Here is a 26,029-nt window from a genome sequence, read left to right as displayed (position 1 = left end):
AAACGAGATATTACCATTAGTTAGCGCCTTATACTGGCGGACTTTCTCCGGCTTTTTCCTGCTAATAAGGTTAGTGTGACATTACGAGTGGTCACAAACATTGGCGCCTACATTTTTTAGCATCAACGCCACTGCAGTTAATTAACAATGTATGCATAAGGCGCTAATTAATGCTAACGTCGTTTTCTGAAAAAAAACAAACAACAACCTGTGAACACTTTTGTAGCCACACTGGCTTTATTTACGCAGTTTACCTTGGTATACAACAAAGGAAGTAAGCGATCGAGGACACTGGATGTTTGTATAATATATTTTTTGGATATATATTGTGGCAGAGTGAAGATTCCGCAGTGGACTCAGGAGTCGAGGACCTTACTTTGTGATGTTGATGTGTATTGTATCTTCTAGACTAGCTCATCTGGTAAGTTATCTGTTTTTCACGCGGGGGACCTGGGTTCGAACCCCACCAACCAAAGGTGACTCCTTGTGCCAGTCACATGACTGTTGCAGAGGAAAGGGGGCGGGGATTAGGATGAGTCACATGACTGTCACAGAGGAAAGGGGGCGGGACTTAGGGTGAATCACATAACTGTTGTAGAGAAAGGGGGCAGGATTAGGGTGAATTACATGACTGTTGCAGCGAAAGGGGGCGGGATTAGGGTCACAAATTACATGACTGTCCCAAAGGAAAAAGGGGCGGGACTCAGGGTGAATCACATGACTGTCCCAGGCTTAGGGTGAGTCATATAACTGTTGCAGAGGAAAGGGGGCGGGGATTAGGGTGAATCTCATGACTGTCACAGAGGAAAGGGGCGGAACTTAGGGTGAATCACAAGACTGTTGGGAAGGGGGTGGAGCTTAGGGTGAATCACAAGACTGTCGCAGAGGAAAGGGGATGGGATTTAGGATGAATCACATAATTGTCCCAGAGGGAAAAGGGGCGGGGCTTAGGGTGAATCGCATGACAGAGGAAAGGTGGCGGGACTTAGGGTGAACCACATGACTGTTGCAGAGAAAGGGGGCGGGGCTTAGGGTGAATCACATGACTGTCACAGAGGAAAGGGGGAGGGGCTTAGGGTGAATTAAATTAATGTTGGAACGGAAAGGGGGCGGGACTTAGGGTGAATCACATGACTGTTGGAACGGAAAGGGGGTGGGACTTAGGGTGAATCACATGACTGTTGGAACGGAAAGGGGGTGGGACTTAGGGTGAATAACATGACTGTTGCAGAAGAAAGGGGGCGGAATTAAGGTGAATCACATGACTGTTGCAGAGAAAGTGGGCGGGACAGGGTGAAACACATGATTGTTGCAGAGAAAAGGGGGCGGGACTTAGGGTGAATCACGTGATTGTCGCAGAGGAAAGGGGGTGGGATTTAGGATTAATCACATGATTGTCCCAGAGGAAAGGGTCGGGGTTTAGGGTGAATCACATGACTGTCGCTAAGGAAAGGGAGTGGAGCTTAGGGTGAATCACATGACTGTAGCAGAGGAAAGGGGGTGGGACTTAGGATGAATCACATAACTGTCCCAAAGGAAAAAGGGGCGGGACTCAGGGTGAATCACATGACTGTCGCAGAGGAAATGGGGGGAGCTTAGGGTAAATTACATGACTGTTGGAACAGAAAGGGGGCGGAGCTTAGGGTGAATCACATGACTGCTGCAAAGAAAGGGGGCGGGACTTAGGGTGAACCACATGACTGTTGCAGCGAAAAGGGCGGGGCTTAGGGTGAATCACATGACTGTCCCAGAGCTAAAGGGGCGGGGCTTAGGGTGAGTCATATAACTGTTGCAGAGGAAAGGGGGCGGGGATTAGGGTGAATCTCATGACTGTCGCAGAGGAAAGGGGGTGGGGCTTAGGATGAATTACATGACTGTCGCAGAGGAAAGGGGGCGGGGTTTAGGGTGAATTACATGACTGTCGCAGAGGAAAGGGGGCGGGACATTAGGGTGAATCACATGACTGTCGAAGAGGGAAAAGGGGCAGGACTTAGGGTGAATCACACGACTGTTGCAGAGAAAGGGGGCGGGGATTAGGGTGAGTCACATGCCTGTTGCAGAGGAAAGGGGGGCGGGGATTAGTGTGAATTACGAATGTTCCAGGGGAAAGAGGAAAGAGGAAAGGGGGTGGGGATTAGGGTGAATTACATGACTGTTGCAATGGAAAGGGGTGGAACTTAGGGTGAATCACATGACTGTTGCAGAGAAAGGGGGCGGGATTTAAGGTGAATCACATGACTGTCGCAGAGAAAAAGGGTGGGACTTAGGGTGAATCACATGACAGTGGAAAGGGGGCGGGACTTAGGGTGAATCACATGACGTTGCAGAGAAAGAGCCGGGGCTTAGGGTGAATCACATGACTGTTGCAGAAAAAGGGGGCGGGGATTAGAGTGAATCACATGACTGTTGCAGAGAAAGGGGGCGGGATTAGAGTGAATCACATGACTGTTGCAGAGAAAGGGGGCGGGATTAGGGAGAATCACATGACTGTTGCAGAGAAAGTGTACTGTTGCAGAGAAAGAGGGTGGGTCTTAGCATGAATCACATGACTGTCACAGGGAATAAGGCCGGGGCTTATCGTGAATAACATCAAAGAAAAATGTTAAAATGAGTCACATGACTGTCACAAAGTAAAGCGTAAATCACACGACAGTCACAGAGGAACGGGTTGGGGCTTAGCCTGAATCACACAACTGTCACACTATGGTAAACAAAAATTATATATATATATATATATATATATATATATATATATATATATATATATATATATATATATATATATATATATATATATATATATATATATATATATATATATATATATCCTCCTAGGACCTGGCGTCCACATGTGTGGACAACACATTAACACATTTTGGGTTGTCTATGGCCATACAAGAACAGCAACCCCAGGTGCGGGGCTCAGGCAGCGGCTCTGAAAGAACACACAACTTATAACAAGTTTATTTTTGTGTGCCTACATGCTGAATGATGAAGTTAACTCAAACGTGTGTCATGTACTCACATTGTTAAACTCAATGTGGAGCTTGCTCTGTGCTGTAATAAGCGTCTTTAGGAATCCTTTTTCCAGGTTAACTGCAGTGGCATTGTTGCTAAAAATATAGGAGCCAATGTTTGTCGTAATGTCACACTAGCCTTATTAGCAGTAAAAAGCCAGAGGAAAGTCCGCTAGCATAAGGCACTAACTAATGTTAACATCTCGTTTTCTGAAAAAAAGTGTTATCTATGCAATTTACCTTGGTATCCAACTTATTGAAAAGGTTAATAATGCATAATATCACATAAAGGTGACATACTTTCTGAATTCGGGTTAGATCCTTTGCTGTATACTCTTTTCACTGAGGGCAATATCTTGAAAAATATTCAACACGGAGGGCCACAGACCAGTGGTCAATACAGTCGATAATTCAGGTGGGTGCATTTAACATAGTTTTGACTTCATACTTTAAATAAGACTTGAAATATTAATTTTAGGTCTGTATGACAATGCAACGTGATGTTATTTAGGTTGTTTTTGGTAGGATTACTCAAATTTGCCATATAAACTACTGATTATGATCAATTGGGCCAGTTCAAGTGAAGACCTGAGGACCAATAAAATTAGGTCTGAGGGCCACATTCGGCCATCTGGGCCCTAGTTTGGACACCGCTGCTGTCTATAAACCAGTTAACCATTGCCACAGCAACCCCGGTCCCTCTAGCCCCGCCCCCTACTTGTATGTGGACAAACAATATTTGTAAGTGAAAAAAGTGAATTTGTAAGTGTAAAAAAAATATATATATTTTTTTATTCATCAGTGTACAAATCAAAATTTACACATTTAAGCTATTTGGAGCAACAGCATATGCGCGCGTATGTGTGTGTCTATATCTGTGTGTGTATATATCTGTTTGTGTGTGTGTATATCTGTGTGTGTAGGGGTGGGTGTGTGTGTGTGTGTGTGTGTATGTGTGTGTCTGATTCTCTTTCTGTCCACTAGATGGAGGCAGAGTCATATCCAGTTCAACTTTTTCCTCTGCTCCACTGTTGAAACTGTTGAAAATGTGAGTCTTGTTTAAAGTTTAAATCCATTGTTTCAACTCGAGGTTTGGCTGTAATATCCCACAGTGTCACATAAAACATCTATGCCCATGGAGAATGTTCCGAAGTATGGCTTTACACACCAGAAAGTTACACACTGTCCCTTTAATCCGTCTCATAGCGTGTCTAATGTTTAAGTCTTGTCATGGTTTAGTCCTGTTTTACTCATAGTTATAGAGGAAGCACCGATACGATACTGGTATTTGGTATCAGCGTCGATATTTAAAAATTAGGATCGATCGGATATCGGTTCCAAGATATCAGTTCAGTCGATATCAGATGTTGTTTCAAAACACCTTGTAATATTTTTCAAAGTTGTTGTGTATTTACAAAACACATCTGGGTGATTTTTTTTTAAACAATATGCCAAAATAAATCTGGCTTTAAGTATTAAGTATCAGCCGATCTCCGATATCAACCGATACCAGGGCAGAGACTGAAGATAAGTATCGACACCGGTATCGGAGCAGAAAAAGCTGGATCGTGCATCCAGACCCACACAAATGTCTTTATCTGCATCTCCTCTTCCTCTCGTCTGCTCCCGTCTCCTGAGAAGCCTGACCTTTCTTCTCTTTCACCTCCTCCTCATCTTCCTTCTCTCCTCCTCATCTTCCTCTTCTCTTCCTCCTCTTCTTCCTCCCTGCAGCACCGCAACACATTCCCTCTCTGTGTGACTCTCTCTGACGTCTCTCTCCTCTTTCTCTCCAACCCTTCTCTCTCTCCTCACGTCTCTATATCCTCCTCTCCTTTTCTTTCTCTCCTCCTTCGCCTTCCCACTCTCTCCTTTTCCCCTTCCTTCTTTCTCTCCACCACTCCTCTCTGCTCTCTCCCTCTTTCTCTGCACTCTCCACCTCCTTCTCTTTCACCTCTCCTCTCTCCGTCTTTCTAATCTATAGTTGTGATCTCTATTTCCCTCCCGTTTCCCTCTTTCCTCCCTCTCCTCTCACTCTCTCTCATCACCCTCTCCCTCTTACTTAATTACTCCTTCCCTATTTCACTCCGCCCCCTCTTTGTCTTCCACTCTTCCCTGACTCCTCCCTCCCTCATCACCCTCTCTCCTTCTCCCCCCAGAGAAGGAGCCCCATCTTCCACCCCACCCCATCTTCTCTATCTCCTTCTCTTTCACCTCTGCGTTCTCTCCTTTCTCACCTATATGTCTAATCTCCCTCTCCCTCTTTCTTTTCTACCCTCCCTTCTCTTTCTTACTTTCTCTTATCACCCTCTCTCTCTCCACTTCACAATCTCTTTTCCCCACCCCATCTTCTCTCCTTCTTCCTCTGTCCTCTCTATCTCACTCTCTTCCACCTCCGTGTTCTCTCTTTTCTCCCTCTTTTTAATCTATAATTCTAATCTCTATCTCCCTCTTTCTTTTTCTCTCTCCCTCTCTGTCTCCTTTCTCTCTCCCTCTTTCTTCTCTCTCTTCCTCTCTCTTATCACCCTCTCTCTCCACTTCACAATCTCTTTTTCTCCACCCCACTCCATCTTCTCTCCCTCTCCACCCCTTCTTTCTTTCTTTCTTTCTCTCTTCTTAATCTCTCCTTCCTCTTCCCTCTTCACCCCTTTCTCTCTCCCTTTCTTCTCTCTCTTATCACCCTCTCTCTCTCCACTTCACAATCTCTTTCTCTCCACCCCACCCCATCTTCTCTCCCTCTTCCCTCTCCACCCCCTCTCTTTCTTTCTCTCTTCTTAATCTCTCCTTCCTCTTCCCTCTCCCTCTCCACCCCCCCTCTCTTTCTCCCTCTCTTCTTTTATCTGTGCATCTTCATTTCCAGCCCCAGAGGAGAAACACTGCTGGGGACACATTTCACAGTCGCGCACTAAATATTTGATGCACACTTTGGTTCCCGGGAGGTTTGGAGACAGGTTTCAAATCCCAACGCTCCGAGCAGAAGTTTGGCTGGTCCGGCTCCGGTCCCACCTGAAAACTTCGAAAACAAAGCACCAAACAGAATCCCACATGCGCTCCGGGATACGGCCCGCGCGGAAATGTAAAACTCAGTCCTAGTTTTATACATCGATACTCTGCAACGACATCATGTTATGTATGTCTACGGCGGAATGTTGAGCAGTTACCATGGTGACATGATGCATGTGTTAGCAAACGCCAACTGATGAGTTTGAGATGGTCTGAAAAATCGAGAAAAAAATACAAAAGTGGATTTAAATAAGACATTTTCAGGAGCATGTGATGAATCGGAGCGTCATGGTCATGTTTACGAGGCTAACTGGAACTGTTGGCTAACGCTAGCTAGCTTGAGACTGTAATTTTATGTGTTTAGCAGCACAAATCAGCTCACGTTACAAATCCGGTAGTTCTTTATGGTCAGTGTAATGTAGCTAAACGCTAACCTTAAAGCTAACAGGTAAAAATGAGTCAAACAAGTTTAAAATGTTTGTTTATTGAATTGGGAACCACAGGATTCATCTCTGCTGTTTCCACATGTTGTTGTCCTGATGTTTCTTCGAGTCAGGACCTGCAGCTCCGGGGTTAAAGCCGAGTGTGAAGCTGCAAACTCCAAATCTGAGGACATGGATCACGACGGGATAAAGGTGGTGTCCTCTCTGGGTGGATGGACAGAGTCTCTGTGGAGTGGAGGAGTTTAAGTATCTCAGGGTCTTGTTCATATATGAGGCAGTGGCCACCAGCTCTCCTCTTTCCTCTCTCTCTCCCCTCTTCTTCCTCTCTTCTCTCTCCTCCTCCCCCTCTCCTCTCTCTAATCCTTTCCTCTCTTTCCTCTGTCTCTTCTCTCTCCCTACTCTCCTCATCTTCCGCTCTCTCTCCTCCTCCCCCTCTCCTCTCTCCCCTCCTTTCCTCTCTTCTCTCTCTCTCCTCTCCTCTGTCTCCTCCTCTCTTCCTCCTCTCCGCCATACAGTATTCATTGTAGCCTGATGCAGATGTGATATTTGTGCGTTAGATGGACTGAGCGTCCTCCTCCTCTCCTCCCCCTCCTCCGCTCTCTCTCCTCCTGTCTCTCTCTCCACCTTCTCTCTCTCCTCCAAGTTTATTTGTACAGCACATTTCATACACAAAGTAATTCAAAGTGCTTTACAGAATAAGAAGGACATTAAAATCAAAACATAAATAATCATCATAAAATTGACATTAAAACAGAAAAGTGCAGAATAAAAACCTTTCAGTCGTATGCACAGATAAACAGAAAAGTTTTGAGTCTGGATTTAAACATTATCAAAGTCGAGGCCTGTGTCACATCTTCAGGAAGACTGTCAGAGATGTTCTTTGGTGCTGGTCCATGGAGAGACTTGTTCACACAGAGCTGCTTTAAAGTCTCTGAGCCACAGGAGCCAGAGACCTGAGCCACAGGACACATGTGCTCGTACTTCCTGGTTCTAGTCCTGACCCGAGCAGCAGTGTTCTGGATGTTCTGTTCTGTGTTAAGGCTCGTTTGGAGAGGCCAGTGAGCAGGACGGTACAGTCGTCTAACCTACTGGAGACAAATGCATGGGTAAGCCTCTTTAATTCTGGTTTTGACAGTTTACTTTTGATTTTTGCAATGTTTTTAGATGGTAAACAGCTGCAGATGTTACTGATTTGATGTGGCTGTTAAAGTTCAAGTCTGAGTCCATTATCACCCCTAGATTTTTAGCCTGATTTGAAGATTTTAGAGAGAGAGACTGGAGGTGACTGCTGACACTTTCTCTATGTTTCTCTGGGCCAAAGATGATGACTTCAGTCTTGTCTGAGTTTAGCTGGAGAAAGTTGTTTTGCATCCACACACTGATCTGCTGGATGCAGTGGCAGAGTGAATCCACTGGTCCATATTCAGCATATTCATTCAGTTACTGAGCGTCCTCCTCCTCTTCTCCTCCTCCTCTGTCTCTCCTGCTCCTCTCTCTTCACCTTCTCTTCCCGTCTCCTCCATGCAGTATTCACTATAGCCTGATGCAGATGTGAAATTTGTGAGTTGAAATGACTGAGCGTTGTCCTCCTCCTCCTCTCTCTCCTCCTCCCCCTCTCTTCTCCTCCTCCTCCTCTCCTCTCTTCTCTCTCTCCTCCATGCAGTATTTATTGTAGCCTGATGCAGATGTGAAATTTGTGAGTTAGAATGACTGAGCGTTGTCCTCCTCCTCTCCTCTCTCTCTCCTCTTCCTCCTCTCCTCTCTCTGTCTCTCTCCTCCTCCTCTCCTCTCTCTCTCCTCCTCCTCCTCTCTCTCCTATCTCTGTCTCTCTCTCCTCTTCCTCCTCTCCTCTCTCTGTCTCTCTCTCCTCCTCCTCTCCTCTCTCTCCTCCTCCTCCTCTCCTCTCTCTGTCTCTCTCTACTCTTCCTCCTCTCCTCTCTCTCCTCCCCCTCTCTCTCCTATCTCTGTCTCTCTCTCCTCCTCTCCTCTCTCTCTCCTCCTCCTCCTCCTCTCCTCTCTTCTCTCTCTCCTCCATGCAGTATTTATTGTAGCCTGATGTAGATGTGAAATTTGTGAGTTGGAATGACTGAGCATTGTCCTCCTCTTCCTCTCTCTCCTCATCTCTCCTCCTCCCCCTCTCTCCTCTCCTCTCTTCTCTCTCTCCTCCATGCAGTATTTATTGTAGCCTGATGTAGATGTGAAATTTGTGAGTTAGAATGACTGAGCGTTGTCCTCCTCCTTTCCTCTCTCTGTCTCTCTCTCCTCTTCCTCCTCTCCTCTCTCTCTCTCCTCCTCCTCCTCTCCTCTCTCTGTCTCTCTCTCCTCCTCTCCTCTCTCTCCTCCTCCTCCTCTCCTCTCTTCTCTCTCTCCTCCATGCAGTATTTATTGTAGCCTGATGTAGATGTGAAATTTGTGAGTTGGAATGACTGAGCGTTGTCCTCCTCCACCTCTCTCCTCCTCCACCTCTCTTCTCCTCCACCTCTCTCCTCCTCCACCTCTCCTCCATGCAGTCTTCACTGTAGCCTGATGCAGATGTGATATTTGTGTGTTAGATGGACTGAGCGTTGTCCTCCTCCTCCTCTCTCTCCTCCTCTCTCCTCCTTCTCCTCTATCCTCCTCCTCTCTTCTCCTCCTCCTCTCCTCCATGCAGTCTTCACTGTAGCCTGATGCAGATGTGATATTTGTGCGTTAGATGGACTGAGCGTTGTCCTCCTCCTCCTCTCTCTCCTCTCCTCCTTCTCCTCTCTCCTCCTCCTCTCTTCTCCTCCTCCTCTCCTCCATGCAGTCTTCACTGTAGCCTGATGCAGATGTGATATTTGTGCGTTAGATGGACTGAGCGTTGTCCTCCTCCTTCTCCTCCTCCTCTCTCCTCCTCCTCTCCTCCATGCAGTCTTCACTGTAGCCTGATGCAGATGTGATATTTGTGTGTTAGATGGACTGAGCATTGTCCTCCTCCTCCTCCTCTCTCTCCTCCTCTTCCTCCTCTCCTCCATGCAGTCTTCACTGTAGCCTGATGCAGATGTGATATTTGTGCGTTAGATGGACTGAGCGTTGTCCTCCTCCTCTCTCTCCTCTCCTCCTCCTCTCTCCTCCCTCCTCCTCCTCTCTCCTCCTCCTCCTCCTCTCTCTCCTCTCCTCCATGCAGTCTTCACTGTAGCCTGATGGAGATGTGATATTTGTGAGTTAGATGGACTGAGCGTTGTCCTCCTCCTCTCTCTCCTCTCCTCCTCTCTCTCCTCCTCTTCCTCTCTCCTCCTCCTCCTCTCTCTCTCCTCTCCTCCTCTCTCCTCCTCTCCTCCTCCTCCTCCTCCTCCTCTCCTCCATGCAGTCTTCACTGTAGCCTGATGCAGATGTGATATTTGTGCGTTAGATGGACTGAGCGTGTGCAGAATGTGCTGGAGGCATGGCCTGTCATACAGATCAATATTGCACTGCTCTCTGGACTCTGGTTTATTCACAAACGCAACAGACGTGACTCGAAACCTGACGAGGCTCTGGGCAGAAGTACATATAGTTTATGGTGGTCATGGCTCATGTACTGCAATATTTTTCAAGTACTGTGTAATATATACTTCCTGCACAAGTAGCATATGTGAGCACAAACATGAATGATGTGAAGGTGTAACTTTAAGATCTACTTAATCACGCTGAAACATAGCTAAAGTTAACTGGCTAAAAGTACTCCTCGTAGCCTACTGGTAATTACTACTACAAGTACTACTACTACTACTGCAAGTATTACTGTTACCAATACTGCCCATACTACTGCTTTAGCCTGCAGTCCTGCTTTCACTATGGTAAAATTGGCCTACGTCTGAAACATAATTAAACTAAATAGCCTTGTCAAAACAACGTTCCCTGGGGGTGTGATGCTAACAGGCGGCACTGCTCTGTCTGAGGGTTTGTTAGACTTTAATTTGAGCTTTAATTTAACACAATCTGACCAAAAAGAACTGATTTAGCTGGGGCTACAACAAGTAAGATGATTTTCACAAGTCCCTCTCAAATAATGTTACAGTCACAAGCTAGCTAGCGTTAGCCAACAGTTTTTCAGTTTTTCGCTCTCACCTTTTTGTTGATACAGGACGATGAACGCTCGGATTGATCACACGCTCCTGAAAATGTGCTGTTTAACTCCATTTAGGATCCTTTTTTCAGCCAATCTTAAATCTTTTTTGTCCGTGTTTGCTAAAGTGTGCATTGTGTCACCACATTCCGCCCTACAAACACATGCAGAACACCCCCAGTGTGATGTCTCTGCAAAGTATGCATGGGGAAGTAGGTCATGTCTGTTTATCTGCATACAGTTCATTCACAAATTGTAATGTCACTTCTATCTAACACTACAGCCTCACCACAAAAGAACTAAACTTTGAACTTTGACGTTTATGTAATCCTTATGTCATTGGGGCTGTGTTCATTCTACTTCTAATAGTGGAAATGGCACAACTCTGACTATAAAAACAACTACTACTACTACTACTACCACTACTACCAGGCCCGTCGACAGGAATTTTGGGGCCCAGGACCAAAAAATCTTACGTGAGCCCCACTCTAATATTTATTAATAGACAGAGGCTCCAATTCTGGGCCCGTAAGACCCTGAGGCCCTGGACAACAGACCTCTTGACCCCTCTATCCCCTGACTACTACTACTACTACTGTCAATATACAGTTGTCCCTCAGTATATCGTGGTTCACCTTTTGTGGTCTCGCTGTTTCGCAGATTTTGTGTGTGTGCAATTTTACATGTTTTTTCACAGTGTATGATCGTGCATCGTGTTGTGTGTCCTGATTGGCTAAGGGACTGTAGACCATTGTGTTGTGCGTCCTGATTGGCTGTTGGACTGTAGACCATTGTGTTGTGCGTCCTGATTGGCTGTTGGACTGTAGACCATTGTGTTGTGCATCCTGATTGGCTGTTGGACTGTAGACCATTGTCCATCAGTCTCCTCCGTGCCGTGTCTCCTGTACAGTACAGAATGTGTTCAGACAAATTTACATAAACGTTGGATCGCAGTGTGACTCTGAAGTGCTGTATGTTTGCAATTTGTTTTCTCCCTGACAAAACCCACAATGTTGATGAAACGTTCTGGACCGACAAAGGCGCCTACGAAGGTTTGAACTTTGAGAAAGTTTAAACGAGAGAGAAATGTGAGAAAATGTTAATGCCTGTGTGAGAAAAGTGTATAAAGTGTGTGGTGAGGGGTTTTACAGCCAAAAACATAGAGAATAAATGTAAAAAATAAAGCTGATACTTCGCGGATTTCGCTTATTGCGGGTTATTTTTAGAACATAACCCCTGCGATAAACGAGGGACCGCTGTACTGCTTTTGCTTTAGCCTGCAAAGTCCAGCTCCAAAATTGCAAGCCATATTTGAAGCGGCAGTAGCTCAGTTAGTAAATTGGTCGTCCTGTGATCCGAAGGTCAGCGTTTCGAATACGGTCATTGTGTCCTTGGGAAACACACTTAACCCTCCTCCTTGCCCCCAGTGTCTGCGTACACTGGTGTTTGAAGGTGTGTGTGAGTGGGTACTTTGAGTGTCTTGAAGGTGGAAAAGTGCTATATAAAAATGCGATTTATCATTTAAACCAAATTAATCTAAACTGTCTACTTGTCAAAACAATGTCCTACTGAAGAAATGTTCTTGATAAGTGGGCTGCATTTCAATTTCTCTGCGCACCATAATAATCTTAATCTATTTTTTTGCCATTCACAACATTTCCACAGAAGAACTAAGCTCTCAGTGTTATGCTAATGCTAATACTTACTTGCCCGTGTCAGATTCCCAGGTGATGTTCTCAGGTGAGACGCAGGCCATTCCTTCACCTCCGGAAAAGCTTCCCTCCGGCGCTGTGTCAGTCCAAGAAACCAGTGCTAAAAATAAAATAAAAAAACTATAAAAATATATCCACCCTGCAGCAGTGTCCTGAACCTGAACAATCCCTGATGTGCTTTGAAGAGAACAGCGCCCCCTGGAGGACTGACCCACCTCTGTCGCCTTTGAAGAGAGTGCAGAGTTTTGAGCATGTGGACTTTCTTTCAACAGAAATAAAACCTGACATTTATATAAAAAGGCCTAATGTTTTCACTGGCCTTATACAGACTTTGATTTGTGGCCTAGATTTAGACGGATCCAGGGTAATAATAATAGCATCACAGCACGAGCAATCGGATAGAATACCAAAACTAAAAGGTTATAAATGAAACACGTAAAAAAAAACAAAAAAACAGGACTTTCGGCTGTTTCATGGGATGCGAATCAGTTCGTTTCAAAGAGCCTTTTAAAACGCTGGCTGTTTTTTTTATTTATAGACAGGAAGCCAATGTGAGAGCTCATTTTATCTGCAAACTAATCACACAGAGAAAAGAGCAGGGCTAAGAACTGTTTAAACTGTTCAAACTGAGACTGGGAGTGTGTTTACCCTTTGGAATTATGAAGAGTTTAAATAAAACATTGCACTACACTTAAAAATAAACATTTATAATGATGCCAAATATGTTAATCACTGTTCAAAACAGCTGACTATGGTATATTAAAGTGCATTTGACAGATTTATATACTTATCTAATTGTGACTTGGTTTGGTGGGAGAGTACCTATGCTAAATATTTATCATTTTACATCAGAAGAAAATAGAAAACATTAAATTGAATTGGAAAATACAGAAGTACCGCTGACTAAAACAAACTCCCTCTTCCTATGTCAGCACAGAAAACTCCATCTAAAACACAGAGACGATTTACACTCAATGAAGGCGTTAAGACAGCTGCAGTTCATCCAGAACACTGCTGCCCGGTCCCGACTACAACCAGGAAGTACTTCACACGTGTGTCCTGTGCTCAGGTCTAGAACCAGGAAGTACTTCACACATGTGTCCTGTGGCTCAGGTCTCTGGCTCCTGTGGCTCAGAGAATATACTTTAAAGCAGCTCTGTGTGAACAAGTCTCTCCATGGACCAGCACCAAAGAACATCTCCCTTATGAGCCACATGAACCATCTCACACTCTGAGGACTAAACCAGGACTAAAGCAGGACTAAACCAGGACTGAACCAGGACTAAACCAAGACTAAACATGGAGAATCAGTGTTTCAGTTTTATGCAGCTAAAACCTGAAGGCCTCTACTTTGACAATGTTTAAATCCAGGCTCAAAATGGTTCTGTTTAGCTATGCATATGACTGAAAGCTTTTTATTCTGCATTTTCTCCTTTAATACAAATGTTATGATGATTATTTATGTTTTGATTTATTGTATTGTGATTTTAATGTCTTTCTTATTCTGTAAAGCATTTTGAATTACTGTGTACGAATTGTGCTATACAGATAAAGTTGCCTTGCCATTTTTTCTGACAATTTAAACATTGATTTAATAAAATAATGGTGTTGTCATTTATTTTCATCTAATCATACCTAGTTTTGTCTCTTGTTTACCTCTAGGTGCGTCGTATCTGCTGGCAGTGTCCAACCCGGAAGTAAATATTAAGTAAAAAAAAAAATAAAAAAAAATACACATAATAAATTTAATAATTTTTCTTATAAAATTGCAGTAGAAATTTTTCATACACTTTGAAGTATATTTATTTTAAGAATTATACTTTATTTGGATATCTTTCTGTGTGTGAAAAGTGCTGCTGTTGCTAGGGGCCGTTCTCCTTAGCAACCGCACGGAGGAGACGGACCCGCGAACGGTGAGCCTGTAATTTGCACCACGCGATTTATTTATTATTTCACTCTTTTCAAACTCCAAACTGTGACAAACACGGCCTGGACTAAACTAGCAGGAGCATCTAATTATAACTAGTTTTGGCTCTTGATTACATTATAATTACTAGGTAGGTAATAGTTACTGAATTACCTCTAGGTGTGTCGTATCTGCTGCACATGTCCAACCCGGAAGTAAAATACTAATTAAAAAAAATACACAGAATACATTTTTATTATTTTTCTGTTATAAAATTCCAGTAGAAAGTTTTCGTACACTTTGAAATATATTTATTTTAAATATTATATTGTATTTGGAGATCACTGAGTGTGGAAAGTGCTGCGGTTGCTAAGGCCCCATCTCCTCAGCAACCGCACGGAGGAGACGGACCCGCGGACGGTGAGCCTGTAATTGCACCCCGCGATTTATTTATTTCACTCTTTTCAAACTCCAAACTGTGACAAACACGGCCTGGACTAAATTAGCAGGAGCATGGAGGGAATTACAGCGTTTAAGACTTGTTTCGATGTCGTTTCAAGGTTTTTTGGTGCTGTTTAATAGAGTTAAAATGGAGCCTAAAGTTAGCTTAAAATACATGAGGTCACGTTCCACTGCATGACCTCAGGGATTGTGTCGTTTTGTCTTTGTAAATTGCATAGCTGTCATTATTTATAATTGTAAAATAAAGTAATAATCTGTTATTTTTGCATGTTCAACAGATTTGAATCAGAAGAATTTTGTGCTGCACCAAAGTTCCCCAGGTAAATACTAAACAATCACATACAAACAGAAAACACTCATAAAACACAGCCATTACTATCAAACTACATGGGATTATAAAGTTATATCTGTGTGATAGTCCTGAGTACGGCTGTCAAAAGTATCAAAAATCAGATGCTAAGCGATACCGAAACTAGTACTGAAACTAAATACTCATTTGAGCAGGCATCGATACTAAAAGTCCCATTCACAGAACAGAAATTAACCTCTCCTGAATAATTAGAATGATCTTGAGTTGTCTCAGAACAAGTATAAGACACACAGACTAGTACACGCCCACTGAACCACTATGGGCCCTACATGGACCTCTGAGGGATTCCACAGATATAAAACTAAATAAAAATAAAAAATATATCCAACCTGCAGCAGTGTCCTGAGCCTGGACAGTCCTTGATGTGCTTTGAAGAGAACAGCGCCCCCTGGAGGACTGACCCACCTCTGTCACCTTTGAAGAGAGTGCAGAGCTTTGAGCATGTGGACTTTCTTTCAACAGAAATAAAACCTGACATTTATATAAAAAGGCCTAATGTTTTCACTGGCCTTATACAGACTTTGACTTGTGGCCTAGATTTAGACAGATCCAGGGTAATAATAATAGCATCACAGCACGAGCATTCGGATAGAATACCAAACGAATAGGTTATAAATGAAACACACAAAAAAACAGGACTTTCGGCTGTTTCATGGGATGTGAATCTTTTGGATCAGTTCATTTCAAAGAGCCTACTGGTACTAAAAATATTACGGGAACTAGAGACTCATTTGAGCAGATATTGATACTAAAAAGTTCCATACACAGCACAGAAATGAACCTTTCCTGAATATGTTTAGAATGATCTCGAGCTGTATCAGAACAAGTATAAGACACAGACTAGTACACACCCATAGACCTCTCCCTTATAGGAGCTAACTTCACTGAATCTAACACATCCATTTGTTTACAGTTTCTGTTTGTTAGCTCGGTCTCATGAGCTACACTAAGTGTGAACTGTCACATACTTATCACACTAAGTATGACTCAGGACACATGTCCATCAGTGACCTGAGCAGAACTGAAGTAGTGGCTTAGATGAGCCAAACATCTTCACTCCTGCAACTTTTTGTCCATTTACAGAAATGTTTCTTTTACTATGGATCATACCTGGACGACTGAGGGATTACACAGACAAGTTATTAGTTTTGTTTGTTTTTTGATTTGTATTTTTCTGTATTTTAAGCAGATAAAGATTCAGCTTTATCTGGTACCATTAGTGAAAATCTCCTTCAGTGGCCTTTCATGATACTGTTATTCAAGTTGAAGTCTGTCAAATTAATGTTAATAATAATGATAATACGCACAAACGCCTCATACAGATGGAGACGTACATTTCTATCTTTAAAAAAACCCAAAAACAACAACAAACTTTAACTACTTGTCAAAACACTCGGCTGTACCCAAAGTATTAAGTCTTAAAGTTCACCTCAAACATTCTCTCCGTTTGACGGCTGTGACAGTCTCACACTCCACTGCTCTCGCTCCTCCAGGAACATTTAAGAAACTCTTTATTAATGAATGTGAACAAACTGAACAAACTGTCAGAGCTCTGAGACGAGCTGAGACAGTGCGCCGCTGCATGTGTGAAGAGTAGAGTCGATACTAAAGGTTCCATTTAATACTAAGAAACAGACTCAATACTCAATACTGATTCTGATACCATGATGATAGTAAAAAATACTCTTTATTTAGACAATAGAATGTGATTTTCAATATTAATTGGTAGTTTTTAATGTTGAAATTAACATATATTAGTCTATATGTTTTATACTTCTTCTAATGCAGCTCAACATTAGTCTAAAGCTTCAGGAAAGGTTCATTTCCGTCCCGTGAATGTGACTTTTTTAGTATTGATACCTGCTCAAATGAGTATCTAGATTTGATACTTGTTTTAGTATTGATTAGTATCTGATTTTTGATACATTAAAAATGCTTTATTAAAAATAACCCAACCTGTGTAAAATAATAACCTGCACTGAGTCACTATTGAACCAACACAACTCTGACCCAGCAGTTTGGGTTTTATTTTAACCTGGCTCTTTGGGTTATATTTCTCCTCAATCCTAGTTATATTTAACTACTCTGCTGGGTTAATTTTACCCAATAAAAGGGTTTAATGTTTATAATTGCCACCACACTGCCATCTAAGAGTGATAGCATGTCACACCATTAACTGTAACACATTATGAATCCAGCAGTGACATGTTCATTAAAATGATCCATTTTGTAGTTTTTACTTTTACTCGTTGCTACTTGAAGGGACAGAAGTTTGAGCGTTGAGCCAGTTTATCTCGAGCTATAGTCTCAAGAGTAATCTGCACAGAGAGAGAAATGTTCGTGTTTACAGTGCATCTGGTGACATTTCCACAGAGACTTCATAAAAGATAATATTATTAAACATGATACTTATATTTGTGACTCGACAGAAGCTTCAGGGTTGAGTTTTTAGGGCAGAAAACAGAAAACTTCAGTTCAGGGCTGTGGACCTCAGTCTGCAGGACGTCCCACTGTGAGACGGAACAACAGAGAGACATCAAATATACAGCGAAAATGTCTTCCTCTGTGACAAATATGAGAAATATAAAATCAAACCCAGATTAAGTGCACTAATGTAAGACACGTTCAGATCCTGAATAAAAAGACAATGTTCATTTATTTAGGTGTTTAGTTACAACAAGACAAGTATTGGTGCCATGTAGAAGCTTAGCAACCACAAGTCAAATGTTTATTTTGTAACATTAATATTAACTGGCACAAAATGATTAAAATGAAGAAAGTTTCAGATAAATCACAAAGATAAAGTAATAAAACCTGTATAAACCTTCATTTGTCATTTCTCTGGAGCATTAGAGGAGCTGGGTAACGGCTGCAGGACAGTTGGAGAGTCTGTATTTGACCCATTTTGCTGGGTTGTTCCATTGGAAATGACCCAAATATGACTCAACCTATTAACCCAGAATTTGAGTTAAGCAAAACTACCAAATTCTGTGAAAATAACCCAGAAAAGTGACCCAACAGTCACGACCCAGCAGTTGAGTAGAATGAACTACATCAGCTATTCACTCTGGGTTTGTTCAGAGGGGTTTGTGTGTGTGTGTGTTTGTGTGCGTGTTTGTGTGTGTGCGGTGGGTAAGTGCGCAGATCAATAATTCAGTGTGTGTTTGCTGAGAGGCATTGACAGCTGTGCGGTTTGTACTCGCAGGTAAACAGCCTTTTTCACTGTCACAGTTTCATTTAAAAACACGTCTCATCTCAGAATGACAACAGCTCTGTGTCTGAACGCCGCCGCTGCCTGTGTAACTGCACCGCGGAGACGCACTGTGGCTCTACGGACAACATGCACGACAACGCACTTTGAGTAATGCTGTCGGCCTTTAGACGTTTAGTCGATCCAGGTTTAGTTTAAATGAGCATCGGTAGATTAATCATTTTATTTATTACAAAAATTAAACCAAAACATGTTCAGAAAAGTGTCATAACATCTCAACAGTAATAATCAGATTCAGTCCCCTCCGTGTGCACTGGGATGGTGCTAGGATGTCTCCATTTTGTACCCGTGCTTCTCCAGCTCGACCCTGAGCTGATTGGAGAAGTCATCCTCCACGTTGTCGTTATGCCAGTTGTCCTCCCACACATGAGCATCCTCGTCCTCATCCAGCCCGGTCCAGTCCTCCGCTGGGAACTCCTAAAACTCGTCGTCCTCCTCCAGAAGGCCAAGGTCCACTGGCTGCTTCTTGTCCGACATATGTACGCTGTCTTCGGGTTGTCACTGAGCCGTCTGCCGGTGGTGTGTGAGGTGTGATTTATTTAGATTATAATGATTTATATGAGACAACAGCAGAAAGGAGACGTGAGGGAGTTCGTATTTGTTGGTATTTATCTGTAAAAAGTCTGATTAAACTCATGATTCACAAGTTGAATCTGTCTTTATACAAATACATCGTTTCTTATACTTTTCTCTGCATAAATAGTAGTTCTTGCATGAACTCCCCCTGCAGGTGTGGTCTTGTGAGTGCAGTTTGGGTCAGATACACAGAGATACGGAATCGTTTTGAGAGCTTTTGCCACGCCCAGTTTTTAGTCAACCAATCGATTGGGCTGTCTGATTAATGGACTATAACTGTTCTGGAGTTTGGATACACGATCATTTGAATATTTCACACCATTTGTACGATCTATTTCTAAGCCCAGGACCAGGAGTGGGAGAGGATTAGTTTAGTTTGAAGTGAACTGAAGTGAACTGAAGTGTCTGACACACGCCAGCACGCACACACACCAGCACACACACACCAGCACACACACACTAGCACACACACACACACACCCCCCCACACACACCCCCACCAGCACACACACACCAGCACACCCACACACCAGCACACTCACACACCAGCACACACACACCAGCACACACACACCAGCACACACACACACCAGCACACACACACTAGCACACCAGCACACACACACCAGCACGCACACACACACCCGTACACACACCAGCACGCACACCAGCACGCACACCAGCACACACACCAGCACGCATACACACACACACACACACACACACACTCACACACAAAACACTGCTGTTGAGCCATTTAAAAAGGGTAACTTTGCTAATTGGCTGAAATGATCAGTGTGTTTCAAGTGAAACTTACGGACTTCAAAGAAACAAAGAGGAACTTGGCCATTAAACTTGACGACAAACAGAAAACTCTGGTGTGTGGTGCAGCTCCGGTGGACTCAGGTATTGTGTATAATTAAAAGTAGTGTGAGGAGCACAGATGGCAGGCCGTGCAGTTCGGTGGTGACTGATTTCACAGCCTTTTCCTTTAATAAATAAACAGTTATCGCACAAACACATGGTCTGTGTTCAGCTTCAAAGACAGTGACACAACAGCACAACACACCACAACTGAACCTCCAACACTGGAGTCACAGCTGGACTGGGTTCAGTCTCAGGGTCAAGGGAAACACTGTTAAACTTATACCAAGAATGAATGTTGTATTATTGTGTCAGTGTTTGGAGCTGGACATAGTGGATCGGCCTCTAGAGCTGTGAATTATTGCTGTAAGAGAAATGTAAATGTGGATTCTGCCTGTGGCTTTTAAAGAGTGCAGCTGTTCCATGTTTTATAGACTTGTGGTTTGTTTGACAGTTTGGAGGTTGCAAAGGTTCATATTAGACCAGAGCAGGGCCCTGTGTGTGAGGAGGAGGAGCCAGGGCAGTGTCCATCAAACCTCTGCTGAAGGAGGAGTCTCACTGGAGCCAAGTGACGGGCTGTAGCGGCTTTGACAACTGTTTGAGAAGAATGAGCATAATGTGGGGACGCTAAATCACTTACAAAATGAGGAAGGATGTAACAACAACCGGAATATCATGATATCGTATTGTCAAAAGTCTCAATAATATCGGCGACCATCACAGTATATCGAGTTAAAAGTCATTGTTAGGAAAAAAACAGAGAACTACATAGACCATGATCCTTTGCTCTGTTTCAGTGCAAATTACATGAAGAAATAACCGTTTTTAAAGCACTTTTAAATCATGACAGAACCAAAGTCTTGTCAAGGCATTTTAAAAGTAAAAAGTAACATGTTTACAGTTGTTTTAGCCTCCGCAAAATATCGAGAGATTTGGATGAACATGACCAAGACACAAAACAAAACTCACTGGTCGCTCCTGCAGTTACTTCACTTCAGGGAGATTCATTGTTTTTGAAAAAAATCTCTTCGTACAAGTTTTTGTTTCATATGTTTAGACGCAGTCATTACAGAGATATTAACCAGAAACCAGCTCAACAATTTTTCAATCTGACAGTTACGCAGAAACCTCCACCACAGGATTCTGTCAACTATATCAACCTCCACATAAACCTTTCCTTTTTAAGCCATTTTTCATTTTATTAAGTGCTTTCTCAGCTCAGGAATGCAAATTAGCGCATGAAACCCCCCGACGCCCAGTCCACCGCGGCTAAAAATACGAGCGTCGCCCAAAGCCGGTGATTTCAAATAAATAATTCTTCTTTGACATGAGAGACGAGCTGATGGGCGGATCTCCTATATTTAGAGCCATCACTCGAACGCCTCACATCTCCAGCACTTTGAACTTCAGCTCGAGGAACACGGAGCTTTGTGCTTTTGTGCTTAGACAGACTCATCACGGAGGAGGAGAGAGGGCCAGGCTAAAATTAACATGTAAAGGATCTGAGCGGGTTTTAATTAGAAAAATGGAAAATAGAGAACAAATATGTCACAACAGGAAGGCTTGGATTTGTCCTGGTTTAGTCCTGGATTTATTCTTGGATTACACCTGGTTTAGTCCTAGTTTAGTTTGGGTTTAGTTCTTGTTTAGTTCTACTTTTAGTTTTGGTATAGACCTGGTTTAGTCCTAGTTTAGACCTGGTTTAGTTTTAGTTTAGACCTGGTTTAGTCCTGGTTTTATTCTTGGATTACACCTGGTTTAGTCCTAATTTAGTTTGGGTTTAGTTCTGGTTTATTTCTACTTTTAGTCTTGGTTTAGACCTGGTTTAGTCCTTGTTTAGTCTGTTTTTTGTCTGGGTTGAATCAATTTTTAATACTTTTTTAAAAGCAGATTTTAGTGCTGCTTTAAAATCCTGGGTTAGCTCTGATTTAGTCTTAGTTAAATCCTAGTTAAATCCTTAGGTTTAAACTTGATCTTGCTTTAGTCCTGGTTTAGTCCTAGTTTAGACTGTTTATTGCTAGTTTCCACTCTTGGTTTAGTCCTGGTTTAGTCTGTTTTTAGTCTGGGTTTAGTTCTTGTTTAGTCCTAGTTTTAATCTTGGTTTGGACCTGGTTTAGTCCTAGTCCTGGTGTTAGTTCTGGTTTTATTCATTTTTAACCCTGGTTTTGGCTCCATCTTAGTCTTGATTTAAAGTTTTGGTTTAGCTCTGATTTAGTCTTAGTTAAGTCCTTGTCTTGTCCTGATTTAAACTTGATCTTGGTTTAGTCCCGGTTTAATCCCATAGACAGTTTAGTCCTAGCTTTGACTGTTTTAAGTCTGGGTTTAGTTTTGGTTTAGTCCGGGTTCAATCCTGGTTTTGGAATGACAACTGTCTTCCTTTAGCCCTGGGTTAGCTCTGGTTAATCTTGGTAAAGTCCTAGTTTATTCATTGTTTAGTCCTGGTTTACATTTGATCTTGGTTTAATCCTGGTTTTGTCCTAGTTTGGACCTGATTTAGTTCTAGTTAAGACCTGGTTTAGTCCTAGTTTAGACCTGGTTTAGTCCTAGTTAACACCTTGTTTAGTCCTAGTTTGGACCTGGTTTAGTCCTAGTTTAGTCCTGGTTTAGACCTGGTTTAGTCCTAGTTTACACCTGGTTCAGTCCTGGTTTAGACCTGGTTTAGTCCTGGTTTAGTCCTGGTTTAGACCTGGTTTAGTCCTAGTTTAGACCTGATTTAGTCCTAGTTTAGACCTGGTTCAGTCCTGGTTTAGACCTGGTTTAGTCCTAGTTTAGACCTGGTTTAGTCCTGGTTTAGTCCTAGTTTAGACCTGGTTCAGCCCTGGTTTAGACCTGGTTTAGTCCTAGTTTAGACCTGGTTCAGTCCTGGTTTAGACCTGGTTTAGTCCTAGTTTAGACCTGGTTCAGTCCTGGTTTAGACCTGGTTTAGTCCTAGTTTAGTCTGTTTTTGTCTGTTTTTGTTCTTTTTTAGTCTGGTTCTGGTCTGATCTTAGTCTTCTCCTGATTTAAAGCTACACTATGTAACTTTCTGCTGGAGGTCCCATCACCTGCTCGTCTCCATGGAGATGTTGCTGCTTTACCTTTAACAGTGTGGCATTAAACTTATCAATCTCCACAGAGACAACTTCACTTTTTGAGCGGTAAAATGCCTGTAAGCGACAATGCAAGATAAAAACGTTTAATGCCAGACTGTGAAACATCCTAGGGACACCAATAGCATCTCCTTAGAGACACACCCACCAGAAAAGTTATATATTACACTTTTAAACTTATATCGTGACAAAACTATTACACAAATTGCCCATAAAGCAGCTGAAAACATCTCATTTTTTCAGATCCAGTTGTACCATTGACCTTTCTACATATCGTTAAATCACTTTATCGGAGCAAGAAAACTAAACTGTGTGTCCAAACATCCCGCCATTTCTAGATTGTTACGATTTGTTTTGTATTTTTTTAATATCACCGTGGTATTTCTATTTTACAAAACGTAACGGACGTCCTTGCGCGACTGGAACTTGAAGATTGAAAATGTGTTTGGAGCAGATTTGAAGGAAAGGTCAGCGCCATATTGGTTCTTTTTGTCCTTCGTCTGCAGGGTCCCGGCAAAGAGGCACAGCTGTCCCAGTCTGAGCTGTTAAATGAAAACATCTCCGTCTTAAAATATCCCACATTATGAACAGCGGACTATTTTTGATGCATTTTATTAACTTAAAGGGCCGATATTGCACTATTTTATTTTCTAATCTATGTTTTAATGTTGTTTCCTCATCACAAACAAACGTAGAGTTGCGTTTTATTTCATTCACACATGTTTAAACACACAAACCCTGCATATTTAGGTTTAAAGTTCTTCTCTCAAACTGAAAAAACACTCTGTTCCACCTTGTGATGTCATTGTGTGGTGATACAGGAAGTGCTCCACTGTGTTTGTAAACTCCACACACCTTCACTAGAATTATTTGGATGATTTAAGCATTAGAATTGCCAATTTCTACTTGACAAAAGGTTAAAAAAAACTAGCTGGTAACTTGAAAACTACCACTTCATGACATCACAAGGTGGAACTGAGCGTTTTGAGCTTTGGAGATGTTACAAACTAATAATAAAGTGTTACTGAAACATGCGTGAATGAAACAAAACACAACTCCAGGTCTGTTTTTGATGAAGTAGCAACATCCTAACATGAGTAAAAGCTTAAAAAAGTCAATTTTGCATAACATAAAACCTTTAAATGTGTAGATCAAACCATTCTTAAGACTTAACTTGCTCCAAGATCGATTTACAAATATCAAAATATATGAACTGTGTTTTAATTCACTTAAATATTGTACAAAATTACCCCACTTTCTAACCATCTAGTTTAAGTTTAGAGCTTCCCCCCCACAATGTTCTCAATCAAACTCTGCAGTACCTTGTTGCTCCAAAGGGGGGAGCTATATCCCAGCAATAAATTCTGGCTCTGACACAATCAGATTTATGCAAACTAAAACTTTATTAGGGATTATTTCAGAGACACAGCGAAAAATATGATCAGTTAGTCAGAAAATAAGCCTTACAGTGAGAGTTCATTCACAGAGTTGATTTTGCTTTAGGCTGAAACATTAAAAAACAAAACAAAAAATGTTTGTTATAATGAAAACTCTGATTCTGTGAATGTTCAGTGAGTCTGAGGGAGTTGTATACTAGTCTATGCGTCTTATACTTGTTCTGAAGCAGCTCTAGATCATTCTAAATCTTCAGGAAAGGTTCATTTACATCATGTGAATGTGACTTTTTTAGTATCGATATCTGCTCAAATGAATATCTACTTTTTATTTTCGTTTTCGTATTGATTAGTATCTGATTTTCGATACTTTTGACATCCCTAACCTGCAAAATTCACCCTTAAATACATAAATTAAAATGTACCACAATCAAAATGAATAATTATCAACAGTTTGCCATGTTGGGACTGTAACATTTTCAATAATTTTCCTATCCTTTCCTTCTTTTTTCCTGTGTTATTAAGTTAAATGTGTCTTGTCTCAGTACAGATGTATTTTAAAAGCATCTCTTGAGGTGAAACTAAGTGCGCTGTGTACCGTCTGCATCTAATTATAAAGCGTTTCATTGTCAGAGAATCAGTAAGTGTCCTGTTAGCATGCTTGTTGTTAGCATTACTGCAATGGCTTGACTCCGCTCTGGTCTCTTTAAGTGTTGTGAAAAGCGCTTATAAACTCATCGTGGTGAATAATTAGGATGCTCAGACTCGCACGAGGTAAACGAGGAGTAACTTCGGACCACTGCAAACCATTTAACATGAGCTCGTTGTGTTTTTCACGTTTTTAAGACGGTAAAAATCAGGTGCGGCGCCTTCGAATAGCTACATAAAAGCAGGTCTAAGACGTATGGGCCAACGCCACAGCGGCATCGTGGGTAGAACTTCGATCTCGGAGTACAAAGATCTCATGTGGATTATCAGACAATGTGGGGTCTGTATGTGAAGTTTGCATGTTCTCCCGCTGATCTTAAAGTGCACGTGACATGTTAGAACACGCTTTTCATTAAAATCATGCTTAGTTTTCTCAACAATTTCGGATAAGTTTATCATTTTACTTTTAATTCCTGTTATTTTACCTCGCGACCAAACTGTAAACAAGTAAACTGTAAACAAAATAGTGGTTATTTGACCAAAAAAAATACATGACAACACCTTTATTTTGTTGAATGAAGATTTAAACTGTCAGAAAAATGTCTTCCTTCCGTGTAAATTGTCTCTCAGGATTCTGTTTTACGACTCTGCGCTACGTCCTGTATTTTTGTACTTTTCTTCTCAACTTTTTGACACTTATCTGATGTAAAACTATGATAAATATAAAGATTGGAAAAAACACGAAAACCTGTCAGATGCACTTTAAATATTCACAATAAGTTTCCAGTTAAGTTCACAGGATCTATCTACATTAGTAGCGTTAAAATTGATGTCTTTAAAGTACAGAGTAAATGACATCTTTAACCCAAACATGTCACTTTTTCTTAAGCTCCTAAAGCCACAAGAGACGAGCTCATTTTGAACCCGGACAGCAGAATCGTGGAGCAAGGGGAGCTGTCCATTCCATGGTGCTGAAACCCTGCGCTTTAGAGAAACCCCACACACAACTGAACAATTAAAGGACATTGCTGAGCCACTGTATCCACAAGAAATATCCTTTAATTGTAAAGCCGAGCGCAGCCAACGAGGTCATGTGACGGCTTCACCTGAAACGACAGAAAACAGCGTAGGGGCAGTGTAGGTTTTGCAGAAAAAATCAGGGCAAAAACACGTCAAAATGTTTCTTCAGTGTTTTCGAGTGTTTTATTAAA

General features: G+C 42.1%; 1 pseudogene; it reads right to left on the bottom strand.

The window, feature by feature from the left end:
• Window positions 1–18,453: 18,453 nt before the first annotated feature.
• Window positions 18,454–26,029, bottom strand: part of LOC117387370 (26S proteasome complex subunit SEM1-like) — a 214,338-nt pseudogene continuing 206,762 nt past the window's right edge.

This window comes from Periophthalmus magnuspinnatus, chromosome 19 (assembly GCF_009829125.3).
Source record: "Periophthalmus magnuspinnatus isolate fPerMag1 chromosome 19, fPerMag1.2.pri, whole genome shotgun sequence".
NCBI lineage: Eukaryota > Metazoa > Chordata > Actinopteri > Gobiiformes > Gobiidae > Periophthalmus > Periophthalmus magnuspinnatus.
The sequence above is the reverse complement of the archived record's forward strand: the minus strand, read 5'-3'. Positions and strand labels throughout refer to the sequence as shown.